This window comes from Diplotaxodon limnothrissa, linkage group LG22, assembly GCF_057381915.1.
Source record: "Diplotaxodon limnothrissa isolate DT_005_m linkage group LG22, D_limnothrissa_male_GT1.1, whole genome shotgun sequence".
Lineage (NCBI taxonomy): Eukaryota > Metazoa > Chordata > Actinopteri > Cichliformes > Cichlidae > Diplotaxodon > Diplotaxodon limnothrissa.
The window spans coordinates 25,459,588-25,475,045 of NC_140616.1; the positions used below are offsets into that span (position 1 = coordinate 25,459,588).

Genomic DNA, 15,458 nt, shown 5'->3' on the forward strand with positions numbered 1-15,458 from the left:
TGCGAGACAAAATACAACTCCACAACATTACTAGCGCAAAAAGACAACCTTCCATTTATTTTCACGTAAACAAGAAGCTGGTTTTTATGTACATTAAAGCTTTATAAAAATGTAACAGTGCAAATGCAAATTCCTTGCTGAAAGTTTAACCCAAAGGCATTTCCAGTAGAAATGGGCTGACATATCCTGAGCATAACCATGTATAATATCCACTGAAGTTAAAAAGAGGTGCTTTGCAACATTAAACTGCAGTGTGCAGTAGGGCTGGGCGATATGACCCAAAATTCATATCTCGATATTTTTTAGCTGGATGGCGATATAAGATATATATCTCGATATTTTTTTTAAAGCCATAAGTTAAGAACAAAAAGAGAGTTCTTAGTCACACTGTGTCCCAGATGTCACACGGGCACTTTTATTTACATACAGCGTAGATGTACATGAAGAAATTACTCAAAAATAAATTATCAGCATTTATTAAATAATCATGGTCCATAAATAAAAGAAAACAATGTTGTTTTTGTGCATAACAAAAAGCTCACAATTGTGCAGTCAAAATGTAAACTAATAGACGCTGAGCGTAATAACAAAGAGACAGATTTCAGAGCTGCACCACGTCTCTGAACAGGTGCCATTTATGGTCCTTATACACACACAGTACGTATCACTCCGCGAGGCTCCTCCCCGGTAGCCATAATCCTCCGACATCAAGCGGTGCAGCTCCGTAGCTTAGCAAAGTCATATTAAAACATTTTTTGACAGATTGCTGAGCGCTGTGTACCACATAAAATCGGTTTGTGGTCAGCAAGCACAACCAGAATTCATACATAAGGCGCGCTGTCGATTTTTGAGAAAATGAAAGGATTTTAGGCCGTGCAGCTCCTCCGGGCTGCATGTCGTTAGCGCGGTTAGCTCGTTAGCGCGGTTAGCTCGCTAACACGTTGACGCCGTCCAGCCCCACGCACGGTAACTCGCTAACGGAGATTTTCCGCTTTCATCTTGTCATTGCCTGCAGGTGAAGCTATGGGGGAGGGGGAGTTGTGTTCAGTGAAGGAGAGGCGAGGCCGAGTAACGTTGCGTAGAGACAAAAGTGGACGAAAGAGAGGCAAACCTGCGGCTCCACAAGTATAATTATAACGTAACATAGACTATATCGATATAAACGATATTGTCACATCTTATATCTCGTATGAAAATATATCGATATTTTTAAAAAACTCGATATATCGCCCAGCCCTAGTGTGCAGTACGCATTTTTCGGACCATAAGGTACACGGGATTATAAGGCACATTAAGCGAAACAAAGCAGTCAGATAAATCAAACTTTATTAAACTCATTCTTCTTGCTTCCTCCACTTCTGTACCATTGATTCATTAATGTTGAATTCTCTGGCAGCTGAGCTATTCCCATGTTGTTGCAGTATATTAATGACTAACCTTGTATTGTGGATGGATTATCTCAGTTGTTCTCCTGACTGAAGTTTGGTCCGTTTACAGCATCCTGCCATGCGATTGCATTTGTCTCTAACCATGAGGAACCTTCACGTTAACTTTTATAAGTGGAAAAGTGTTAGTGTTCGTCCTCCAGCTTCACTGTTTATGTTATGCTAACATAGCTGTGTCGCTAGCGATCACGTAGCACATCATTATATACCAGCTAGCCCAACTTCAGTAACCCTACAAACGTCACTGCTGTTTAGTTTCCTGTCTTCATTTATGTTGGAAGTGATAGCAGAGCTGTACGTTTGAATTTTTTCAGAAATCTCTCAGTCAGAACATGCTATATCATGCTTAGGTAACTAGCGAAACTAGCGAGCTAACTTCCGATAGCTTCCTGCTAACTTCTAACTCCGTTAAATGTAATAACTTTTGTTTTCATGGATGCCTGGAAGTTAAACTTTATAGTTACACCTGGTAAAGCAGCAATGCTGATCGTTTTATTAAAGATCAAAGAATTTAGACAGTTTTCAACTCTCAGTGATGCTGCAGTGTTGTTTGACCTGAAGTCAAATATACGGAGTTTGGGACCCAGATTACTCCCAGATTTAAGAGCATCTTAGTCCGACAAACACGACAATAACAACAGCCGCTTGCATGTTCTGCAAAAAAATGTGCTTTGTTGTGTATCTGACAGACAAACACCAAACCAGTTCCACATCACGGAAGTTGCACCATTTTTACAAACCAACAATCGGCCATGTGCGTATGAAAACAAAGGCACTGCGCATGCGCGTTTTACTCCCATTCTATCGCGATATTTCATTTTCCTATCGTTGCCTAACATTATACCGGTATTACCGTGAACGGTATAATATGGCCCAGCCCTAGTGTCCAATAGTTTTTTTGTTTTTTTTTTAAGCAACATATGGTATTGATGTGACGAGTTATCATTTTCTTTTTTTGTAAAATGTAACATTTATAAGCCTCTCACTGGGACTATGAGCATGACCGTGCATCACTTAAATGTCATTTAGACTTTTGCGAACTTTAATTATAGCCTAAGGATTATGAGATTACACCAATCAGCCACAACATTAAAATCCACGCCTACCTTGCACAGTAGTGCAGGTCCCCTTAATGTGCCTAGAAGAGATCTGGACTCATGGTAGTACCCTGTGGGTTGTGGGGTGGGGCATGTTGGTCATATTCTTTCAGCCGTTCTTGGACATGTTTTTTTTTGACTGGACTTTACTTTGTTTTGGAGCCAGGTGCAGAATAAAATACATCTTCTATTACTTAAAACTTCTGTTTAATTGAAAACGGGATGAAAATAACAGATTAAAAGTTTAAACTGAGAAGTTTGACTGCTGTTTGAAAAATATGTGCTTGCTTTGAATTCAGTGGTAGCAACATAGTTCAGAAAATTTGGAACCGGGCAGCAAATTGTTGCAGAAACAGTGCAATGGTTAAAAACTGCTTGTGTCATCTCACAACTAGGATTGGATATGAAAACATACAAATTGCATTATTGGTGTCTTTCAGGCAGTTTGGTAGTTTAGTTGTGACACACACATATGGCGCTGTCAATTAACAGCATTTACCATAAATCCAAAGCACATCCATACAGGGGATGATGATGATTTGAGTGACGAGCTCTTTGCCCTCTACTGCGTCAGGCTTTTGAATTTTATGGTCTGTTATCTCTGGTATGTCTGGCTTTTAAAGGATTTTTTTACATTGAGACTACATCCGGGAAATTTTAAGCAGCGCGTTGTATGGAACAGCTGTGATTGGCACATCATCAGATAGTAATTTAAGGTGCGATTCATATGCTTTTGCTTTGTGGAGTATACAGTTTCTGTATCTGTGGCTCGCATTCACCAGATAAAAGCCGCGGGCCTCTCAACTTGCGCAGCTCCAGTCATTGTTAGTGGGAGATGGACATGCCTTTATAACAGAGACAGCTACAGCATCCTATAAGCAAAAAGTAAGCGTAGCTTTCAGCAACAAATCAGATTGTGGCCACAAGAAGGAAAGGAGAGAGACCGATTTACTTTGGTACATTAACTTATGTCTGTATTTAGCTTCTCCTGATGGAATGCCACAGGTCAAGCCTAACATTAACTGGCATAATGTTAGCTTATGATCCTCTGCTCTTGTTGTTTATTCAGCGCTTGTCTGTTGTTAGGAGACGGGAGGGTCACATGTTTAATGTGCTGACAATATGTAAGTGCAACATTATCTTGATGTTCATGCCCATTTGTTAGAGCCTTAACTTCATTTCAGGAGATGAGGTTTGAGATGAGGAGGAAGAGGATGACGTTTTATCCAGATGCTGGTTGTGCTCTCTCAGGTTTTCACTTCTTTGGTGAAAGATGATAAAACATAGCTATTATCTTTCATATCCAGAATGTGAAGCTGCAGATACAAATTTGTACTATGGTGGTACATAGTGTGTCATACATAGTATGTCATGCCTTTGTGACATACTTTGTATGTGGCCACTCTCTACATAAAACATGATTGGTGGAACAGTGATGTTCATCTCGGCCACTGTATTCAATACAGCAGGCAACATGACAGCTTCCACAAACTGGGGCTCAATCCTGAGTATTTAAATGGATCAATTCTTTATATTTATGAGTAATTACAGAAGCAGGGTTTGATGTCCAGTGCGGCACATTGCTTTTTGATTGCTCTCACTCGCCAGTCAGCAGTCTGGAGTGTTTTCATGTAAGCTTTTTTAGTATTGTTTTATGCTTGCCTCAAACTTTAAGTGAGGTGCTTCCAAAAAAAAGAGAAAAAGAGTGAGCGGAGTCGGGCCATGCTGCACAGTGAAAATTAGACTTTTAACTACCAAGATGAGCTTTATCCATCATTTGCTCCTAAATGGACTCATCTAATTTAGATTAATTCCTGCCACAGAAACAAATTCAGTGGATCCGAGTTGTGCGTTCCCGGGAAATTTGGAAAATGTCTGTATTTTCATTTTTCCGGCAGCTATCATTACAGAGTGAAATTCTGAGAGCACATTATTGAAATGCCAATACTTTACAGTCATTACATCGGTCCAACAGTAGTTTGAAAGGTCTGTTTCATTTCCCTTCACCCTTTTCTTGCTCTTTGTGTGTCTTATTTTGTGTCTCACCGAGTGATTGTGTGTGTTTCTTTATTCTTTCCTCACCCTTCTCTGTTTTCTTTTTGCCCTCTTTCATTTGCCCGTGCGCCTCCCCTTTGCCTTTATGTGGCAGAGGAACAGCTGTCTCGTGCAGGGCATAAGGTTGGCCAGGCAGTCCGGCTGCAGGCTCCGCAGAGCTCGAACACTGAGCTCATTGTCTCACATACAAGCTCGCACACACACTCCCCTGTCCTACTCACACACAAGCCACATGCTCACATCCATTTAAAAGCGAGGCAGGAAGGAGTAGGCAGCTGAACCCACATTAGCTGGGTTTCCATTGAAGTGCATCAGCGTGAATTATGACATCTGAAATTGGAAAAAGCTGAAAGTGAGGAGTGCAATATGTGAAACATTTCATCAGCAACTTCTCAGAAAATGCCCTTTACAGTGTGTGCGGGGTGATCTAACACTGGGATGGTTTGGAGTAAAAATCACAGTGATCTCTTTATAAGTAGCTGTAAAGTGTGCATGTGGTCGTTTCTATGAAGATGCTGGACTTCAGTTTAAAACTCCAAAGAGGATTTTCTGGTGTGGTCTTCAGCTGGTGTGAGATGTGACCAGCATTAGCTGCAGGCAAACAATTTGCTCACCTCAAATCTATCCTTTACCTTTTGTCAGCCTTTTGTTTCTCTAACAGCGGCCTCTTCTTTTCTCTCTCCAAGCCAGCTGAGAAAGGAATTTTTTTTCTCCCCACATCATTTCAGATGCTTTCTTAAAGAAGGCGCCCGATTGTGCTAGTCACCCAATCTCAATTTTATTGTGACATCTTCTTCCAGTTTCCTCCAGAAGACGTGTAAACACCAGAGGTGTGGACTCGAGTCACATGACTTGGACTCGAGTCAGACTCGAGTCATTAATTTTATGACTTTAGACTTGACTTGAAAAAATGTTCTAAGACTTGTGACTTGACTTGGACTTTTACACCAATGACTTGGGACTTGAATTGGACTTGAACCGGTTTACTTGAAAAGACTTGATATTTTACCCCAAATATAAAATTTAACATGCATATTATATGGAGATTGAAAATGTGACGTCATTCACGGGTAGAACCGCAAAGGATTCTGGGAACTCGTGGCAAGCGGTACTAGCGCACGCAGGCTTTCAATTAAAATCAGTCACACAGCGATAAAAAGAAACACAAAAATGTCAAGAAGCTGTTGTATTATTAACTGCAATAGCCGGTCGCATGACAGCCACGGGAAGCCGACGGGTAAAGAGATCGGTTGTTATCGGATTACGTCGTTGAAGAGAAATTGTTCGAGCCATGTTTCCGAAGTAACAAAGAGGCGACTGGATTGCAGCCATTCAAAGATCAAATATAACGTCCTAGAACACTCCAGCTCACAGGTTAGTCTGCTCCAAGCATTTACACAAAGGTCAGTCTGCTGTTGTAGTTAATGCGTCATTTTTCTTAACATAATTGGTGATATAGGTTACAAGCAAGTCTGGCGCTGAACAGAAATTGTCGCGCTATGCTCCTTTATTTATTGTGCATAAATAGTAAATTGTCCTGACACAATATTGCGTTTCGCTTCTGTTATTATGGTACACTGACAAAAACACATACTTTTATTCACAGGATAAAACAGGTTTTTTGTATCACTAATTGCCCAGTACGATTACAGCATACAATATTATTGTCACTGCTACATTTCTGTGATGCTACCAGAAATTATTTCCACTACTAATTAATTACCGTTGAGCTCAAAGGTTATATTAATAAACGGTTAACGAATGTGTATTTATGAAGACGATTTGTGAGACTGGTAAACTTATGATACGTACGATGGTCTTTCGTTCTACACGGTGCATTTCAAGGTCCTGCACCCATCCGTCGGTAAACTGTACCTGGGCTTGTTGCAGTGACCGGAAGTTACTAAACTTCATGAGTGTATGCACTCACTCCAAGAACCGTATGATTATAAATATGCATATAAATATGCTAAGATGAGATAGCTGACTTCATCTAACTAGCAAATGTTTTCCAGGCTACGTTGGTGATACAGTTTTTTTTAATGTGTATGATATTTTTGTCATGCGATTTTAAAGCTGGTCCTACAACCGCATCCAAGAATAACATGCAGCGTATCTCAGAACTGTCGGTGAAAATTATTCTTGGAGCTAAGTTTAATTGAGCTGCATTTTAAAGAGGTGCAATTTTACAATTTGTGTATATTTTCTAAGTTCACTATTTTGTATGTGTTGAGAAAAACACAGATTTTAAAATTACATGGTCTAATATTTACATTTAGCATATAACTGCAACATTATTTTTTCGTTTGTTTTTTTTAAAGACTCGAAAGGACTTGAAATTCAAAGTTTCAGACTTGTGACTTGACTCGGACTTTTACACCAGTGACTTGAGACTCGACTCTGACTTGCCTGACATTACTTGAGACTTGACTTGAGACTTGAGGATAAAGACTTGAGACTTACTTGAGACTTGCAAAACAATGACTTGGTCCCACCTCTGGTAAACACGATTAGGCGTGTTGATTTTTATCTTTGATTCCTTTATGACTCTGAGCTTGAGCATCGCTCCAATTTGTAGTTCATTTCCACCGCCTCGACTGGAAGTCTTAATTTATTTCTGATTTTATTTCCTCTCATTTGCAGCTCCCCCTCAAATTGTTTTTCCTTCTGTTCATATCTTCCATTCAAGCAGTTCTTTTCTCTTTTTTCTTGTTTACACTTCTACACGTCTGCCAGCTCTTGCTCTCTGGGTGTCTTTGTCCTCTTTAAGGCGAAATTAGAATCATCACCTGCTTTTGAATGAATGAATGGCACAAACTCACTTCATACATACATATATATTCATTCATTCATTCATATATATATATATATATATATATATATATATATATATATATATATATATATATATATTAGGGGTGCAACAATACACAAAATTCACGGTTTGGTTCGGTTCGATACTTTGGTGTCACAGCTCGATATTTTTTCGATACAAAAAATGTTCATGCTTTTTTAATTTGTCATTTATTAAAATTATAAATATATATTTTAACTCAAAAGTACAGTTTTTAAATTTAGTGTTGCTGAAACAAAGTAATAAAAAAATAAATCTATCTGATCGAGAAATCACTCATCTTTGGAAAAGAGAGTTTATTACAGAGAAATGGCTCTTTCCAAAATAAAAGCTATACTATACGCTTCTTCTGGGCTATATTCTCAGCAGCATATTAAACATATCAGGTCCCCATAAGGAGAATCATGTGCTAACGGCTGTCTAAATGACTCGGGTAAAGTTTGTAGCATGCATGCTTGTTGTTTTTGTCTGCTTCCACTTGTCTTTGCACTAGGATGATGTTGGCAATGTGCAGTCATATTCATTTTGTTCCCACTAGTGCTGTCAGCGTTAATCTGAAATGACGTTAACGCCACAACACGGCAAATCTCCGTTAACGAGCTACCGCCGATCGCCCCGTGCGTGGGGCTGGACGGCCAACACGTTAACGAGCTAACTGCGCTAACGCAGTAGTTCCCACCCATGTAATTGAGCATTGCGTGGCACATCCAACATACTGTTTTACCTTTGTCCATGACGCGCTTACCTTCAGGGTCATACTTCACATGAAGACCAAAATAGTTCCAAAGGCCAGATCTGAATGAGGGTGGGGGAGGTTCAATTTGCCATGTTGCAACGAGCTTAACTTCTGTCTTGCTAGCTTGTGCTGCGCTCAGTGGATCTGCGCTCACAGTGCAGCCTAGGCGGAGTAGTCGAACGCAGATCCACTGAGCGCTCAACACAGACAGCATCGTCAGAATAAAAGTTGATAAAATAAATTAAACTTTGTATTGTATTGTGATGTTAGTTAAAGCAGGGGGGGATGCTAAATTGACCATACAGAGCTGTTTCAAAGTTGTCTTTGGTTTTTTCACCATGTGACTAACAAAGTTGTGTTAATATGCTAGGTGGGGTGGCTCAAAATGAGACACACAGCCATCCCTGTATGTCTTTCTCTATAATTCTATCTACTATACACACAGAGAAATACCAGCTGTCTCTCTGAGCATCTATCGGTCTTTCTTTCACCATTCATGCTGCCATCCTTCTAACCATCATCCTGTCTCCTCTCGGTACAATCTGTGTGAGAGTGTCTGTCAGAGACAGAGCAGGAAGGCTGCTGGTAGATAATGTGTGCAAATTTGTGAGGGAGCATCCTGTTCTCTGTAACAAGTACACAGCGCTGTTCTGTCTCCTCTTCTGCCCGTTCATCTCCTTTCATCTCTCTAAAGCTGTTGTCCTTCCAAAAAAAGAGAAACCCCTTTAAATCTTCATCCTCCTTGATTTGCTCTTCATATCCTTCATCCATCTATCCATCCATCCTTCCATCCGTTCTTGCATCCAACTCTCGCTTGGCTGAGGGTGGTGTCGTGCAGAGAAGCCGTAAATAATTTATCTGCCTTGGTTGTTCTGCCCTGCACTGCTCCCCTCTTTTGGATGAAGAACATTTTGAGAGGTACACGCAATCCACACAGGCTCTGACAGAGGATTTGATCAATAGCCTGCACAGCTCTATTGATTAACACGTGTAGTGTATGTCAAATTATAAACAGTTGTATTTTGTTGCTGACTTTGAATGCTACAGGAATACAAAAAGATGCTTAGTAGCAATGTCAGGCAGGTTTCAAGAGGATGTGGGCAAGGCGTGCACCACAAAATACTTCCTAAAAAGAAAAACAACTTTGAGATATTACAAAACAGCAATCTTTGGTTTGTGCTGACTTAATCATTCTGAGCTTAATCTGACTGGGTGAAAATAACAATATAAGACGAGTAGATTTGGAATATTTTACCCCAAATTAATGCAGAACGATTGGAAGCAGCATCATGCAATAAGCTAGTTATTGAGACACGCTCATGAATACAGCTTACAGATGCAGTTAAATGGAAACAGAAACAGCCCCAAAACTCTAAAAATTGCAAAGGTAAGGAAGTTAGAATGTAGTTGTTTCACTTCTTTATTTCTACCTTATTTAATGAGTGTGTCCAGTTACAAGAACTCGAGAACATTTGTAATGTGTAGGGTTTTTTGTTTTTTTTAACTTGTTTACACTTTGCCTGATTCTTGCTTGGTTCCCTCTGGTGGGCAAACTGTGGCGTGCCAACACTCAAAACTTGGATTGGGGGTGTTTCTCCCATCTCTTCTTTACTTTTTAAATTTTGGTTTATCGGTTGTTATAAATCCAGACACTGATACATCGGAAAACGGCTAATATGTATTTGGGGCGACCGTGGCTCAGGGGGGTTGGGAATCGCATCTGTAACCGGAAGGTCGCCGGTTCGATCCCTGGGCTCTCTGTCCTGGTCGTCGTACTGGTGTTGGCCAGAGGGGCCGATGGCGCGATATGTCAGCCTCGCTTCTGTCAGTCTGCCCCAGGGCAGCTGTGGCTACAACTGTAGCTGCCTCCACCAGTGTGTGATTGTGAGAGTGAATGAATAGTGGTATTGTAAAGCGCTTTGGGTGCCTTGAAAAGCGCTATATAAATCCAATCCATTATTATTATTATTATAATATTGTCTCACCAATAAATCGGTGTGGTTATCAGGAAGGAATAGCTTTGGGGAAAAATGGTATTCCGACCCTATAGCAGATTTCCAAAGACTTTAAGATGTGGTTGCCTAACACACATTGGAGATGTTCAGATACTCAGAGTTGGCTTTGCCTTTACGTTGCCACACGTTGGTATACCAGTAGTGGTGTATATGTCTGCTGATGATGAACAGTACATATATGGCAAACAAGCTTTCACGTAAGACAGAGGCAGTGGTGGCTAATATCATTCCTCCCACACGCCATCACCACTTTATCATATAAATACAGCCCTGAGGCCACGTTCTGCACAGCATCTGTGTGTAGTCTACTGTCATCCATTCAGAGTATGTGATTGTAGCTCAGAAAGTGAATCCCCCTGAAGATGCCAGGAAAACTTTGTGAAACCCTTTCAAGTCAAAAATTACCAGTGGACCTAAATCCTGTCCACATAAAACCAGAAGGCTGAGTTCAAAAAATATATATATAAATAAAATCTTGGTGAAACACACTATTATTCAGTATTTCAGCATAGGAAAATGCAGCCTTTAATCAAAGCAGACAGCCAGCTATTAAGACTAAAGCACCCTCCCAAATGGACACACAAGTGTTATTTGTTTAGCATGAATGGACAAATGGATAAAGTCACTCTTTACGTTCACTTGGGAGCAGTTTTTTCCTGCCGTGAAAAATGATGAACGTTACAAAACCAAAGATTCGCTGTTGAACGAGTCGGAGTAGTAAGAAAAAGAGAAAAGAGAAGAAAAGATGAGACAGCTCAGAAGTATAGGAAACTTATGTGAAAAGTCAATGTATCTTTCAAGAGTTCATCAATCATCCATACACCAGCCTATGCATTCTTTATTCCTTTTTCTTCTCTTTCCCCTCTGCTTTAGAGGGAATATCTGCCCTGATCACCCCAAGTTTACCTTCCAGTGGCAGTCAAGGAGTACGCTTTGTCCCACCAAGCACTCCTGAATGCAATTTGTGGTCCATCTGCGTTCAGGTTTTTGTTGGGACAGCGTGCAGAAAGGGGGTTTTCACCCTCCACAAACGTGCTACCGTGTAGTCGTCCAAAATTCCAACCACATGTTGTTGGATGCAGATGGCCTATGCATTGGTTGAATGCTGGTTGTGTGATAAGTAGGTCGTAATAAAGAAGGGGCGCGCCAGCGGCATTCATCGGGGACCAGAGAAGCATTAAAAAAATCATCAAATATCAAAAATGAAAAGCAAAAACAGTGGCCGCAGTAGACGCTTTATTGTTTTTGACATTCGGTTTAACTTTAGCTGTTTGTAAGCTAGACCGGTTGTCAGATGTTTTTGCCACTGCCCCAATCTGACAACAAATACTCGCTGCAGGTAGATGCCGAATGCCTTCCCCGTAATTCTACTCAAGCGTAAAGGAGGTCATGTACGCCCACTGTGAATGACCATCATTCAACAGAGATTGTCGAGCACCAGCTATCACCCACCTATAGCGCAGTCTTGAGATTCCTTTCCAGGTGCATGAAGATAATGGTGGGGTGTGTGATGGTGAGGTTGGGCAGCGTTAGCGTTTAACACCTTGGCCCCCAGGAGCTCCAACTCTGCTGAACGATAAATATCATGAGTTACTTTTCTTTCAGGGCATTTTATGACTTGATCCGGTTGTAATGATCTCTTGATCTTTTGTCTCTTTTTTGTGTCTGATTATTACCGAGCTTAATGATACACTCCAATTTCCCTCCCACTTGTGCAATGGATGAATTCAAGTTTCTTTGTTTCCTTATTCTGTGATCCAGAAAATATTAGATATTATGTCATCAAATGACTTCTGTAACTGAACTGTAATTGCAAATGGGGGGAAATAATTGGTTTGTACAAACATATGTGAAGGTGAACATATTCAGTGCAAATTAAAAACATCTCAGTTCATGTAAAAAGTAACTGCAGATGGAGTGCACATGAACACCGAAAGGGAGCGCATCAGCTTTTGATGTGTGTGATCATCTCAGACATTTTAATGCTGGAGAAAACGACTTTGAAGTTTAAAAGGCTGAACACAGCTTCTAACAAGAGAAGCCTAGCAAGAAATGTGCTCTGTATCCCAAGATATCCCTTTCTAAAACTCTCAACTCTGTTCGAGTGTGAAAATCATGACGGACAACTGTGTGACACCCAGCTGTCACATTCCAAGAGGGAGCTCCATCGCTGGGTGATGTAAAGCTGACGGGAGATGCGTGTCATAATTTGCAGGGATGGCCAGAGCAATTTGACATGGAAGACGGACAGCACTCATCCTTCCTTTCCCTTAATAGCTCTGTGACCAGCTTCTGACATTGAAAGACACACGCACAGTCTCATACTAGCCCAGATTTCAATCCCCGACCCTATTTGTTTTATAGAAGCTATTTTTGCTGTGTTGCCCTGGGTTTTATAATTTCTCAGATTGAGAACATTCAATAAACATGCGGTCTTACAGCACATAATATAGCCTGAAATACTGTTTTCAGCATGCTCTATGTAACTTTTACATAACACACCCTTTTATTGTAAATGTCTGACTAGATTGTAAAGTAACTTTAAAAAAAAGAGAAACCTTTCCAGACTCTCACTGTGACTTCTGACACCCTGTGGACTAATTTCTGTGGGAGAGACTTTGGCTGTGGTGATGTGGTGCTTTTCAGTGCTTTGCCTCATTGCCTTTCTCCTGCTCCTTAAGTCAGCTGTGACCAATGCTAGCAAATGTTAGCTTTGAAATGGAGTCCACTAATTACCAACTGGTACCCAATGCAGACCATAACACAAACTCCAAATTAGGAGAAGACCCCCCCCACCAAACACTTATGCGTCATGTACTATTTTGCTAATTATGTTAGCGGGCAAGCAGGCTAAAGTTAGCCAGCTAGTTGCTGCATTGGTTATCAAGCAATTTCTTAGCATTAGGAGTTATTACCTAGGGTTTTTAAACATAATACTACTCTGTAATTACGTGAAACTATTCGACCATATTCAAAAATAGTCTTTCACCCCAAGCTACCCTCAAATGTCTTTTTTGCACTAGGTCAGATATAAAATCAGAGTTACATTTATTGCTCAACAAGGATGCTGTCAGCTGGCTAGCTGTAACTTAGCTAGACAGCAAGTATCTGAAATGGGTACCTTCATGAAGAACAAAAGTATGTTTTCTATCTAATGAATGTAGAAAAGTTTGTCTTTTTATAGAGTCGTTGTCTCCAACAATGAAAGCAAACTTGGTCGCAAAGTGGTTTACAGCAGCGGTCCCCAACCTTTTTTTGCACCACGGACCAGTTTATGTCCAACAATATTTTCACAGACCGGCCTTTAGGGTGTCGCTGATAAATACAACAAAATAAAACCAGTACCGGTACCCAAAAAAAGAAGCTTTATTCATAGGGGCAATCGTGGCTCAAGAGTTGGGAGTTCGCCTTGTAATCGGAAGGTTGCCAGTTCGAGCCCTGGCTTGGACAGTCTCGGTCGTTGTGTCCTTGGGCAAGACACTTCACCCGTTGCCTACTGGTGGTGGTCAGAGGGCCCGGTGGCGCCAGTGTCCGGCAGCCTCGTCTCTGTCAGTGCGCCCCAGGGCGGCTGTGGCTACAATGTAGCTTGCCATCACCAGTGTGTGAATGTGTGTGTGAATGGGTGGATGACTGGATATGTAAAGCGCTTTGGGGTCCTTAGGCACTAGTAAAGCGCTATATAAATACAGGCCATTTACCATTTACCATAACGCACGAAAAGACCCAGAGAAACAGAGTTAACGATAAAAACAATAAAAAATAATGATATAAACTAGGGCTGGGCGATATGACCCAAAATTCATATCTCGATATTTTTTACCTGGATGGCGATATAAGATATATATCTCGATTTTTTTTTTTTAAAGCCATAAGTTAAGAACAAAAAGAGAGTTCTTAGTCACACTGTGTCCCAGATGTCACACGGGCACTTTTATTTACATACAGCGTAGATGTACATGAAGAAATTACTCAAAAATAAATTATCAGCATTTATTAAATAATCATGGTCCATAAATAAAAGAAAACAATGTTGTTTTTGTGCATAACAAAAAGCTCACAATTGTGCAGTCAAAATGTAAACTAATAGATGCTGAGCGTAATAACAAAGAGACAGATTTCACAGCTGCACCACGTCTCTGAACAGGTGCCATTTGTGGTCCTTATACACACACAGTACGTATCACTCCGCGAGGCTCCTCCTCGGTAGCCGTAATCCTCCGACAATCCATCAAGCGGTGCAGCTCCGTAGCTTAGCAAAGTCATATTAAAACATTTTTTGACAGATTGATGAGCGCTGTGTACCACATAAAATCGGTTCGCGGTCAGTAAGCACAACCAGAATTCATACATAAGGCGCACTGTCGAGTTTTGAGAAAATGAAAGGATTTTAGGCCGTGCAGCACCTCCGGGCTGCACGTCGTTAGCGCGGTTAGCTCGTTAGCGCGGTTAGCTCGCTAACACGTTGACGCCGTCCAGCCCCACGCACGGTAACTCGCTAACGGAGATTTTCCGCTTTCATCTTGTCATTGCCTGCAGGTGAAGCTATGGGGGAGGGGGAGTTGTGTTCAGTGAAGGAGAGGCGAGGCCGAGTAACGCAGCGTAGAGACAAAAGTGGACGAAAGAGAGGCAAACCTGCGGCTCCACAAGTATAATTATAACGTAACATAGACTATATCGATATAAACGATATTGTCACATCTTATATCTCGTATGAAAATATATCGATATTTTTAAAAAACTCGATATATCGCCCAGCCCTAATATAAACAGATAAAACCCCGTAAACCCTACATTTCACACCCGAGCCTCAACTCTCGTGGCCCAGTACCAAATGACTCATTGACTGGTACCGGTCCATGGCCCGGGGGTTGGGGACTGCTGGTATACAGTGCTTTGTTTTGGTCGCAGGCAGATTACCCTATTTGATCGTAGTTTCCATGGGGGATTACTTGTCTGCAAACGGAGACTGTTCCCTTCAGAGTACAAGGTTGTTCCTTTTGAATGACTTTGGCTGCATTCTCAGTTTCCAGTTTGTGTTGCACTTTTTCAAGCTTTACTGAGGGTAGGTTAGTAGTCAGTGTTTGTGGAGATGTTGGTGTCTTCCATGCAAACTGCAGGTGATCGCAGCAGTCTGATAGTAACTAAAGCTATCGCAAGGAGGTTTTTGGTACAACCTATTTCACCTAAGAACCTCCAGCAACCACCAGCCAACTGGTCAGGGAACACACATTTTTCCCTCAAGACCGGTGGTTGTAT

At 41.1% G+C, this 15,458-nt stretch overlaps 1 protein-coding gene across 1 annotated transcript in view; it reads left to right on the plus strand.

The window, feature by feature from the left end:
- Positions 1-15,458, plus strand: part of trit1 (tRNA isopentenyltransferase 1) — a 52,584-nt gene that overhangs the window by 11,912 nt on the left and 25,214 nt on the right. The window lies entirely within an intron of this gene.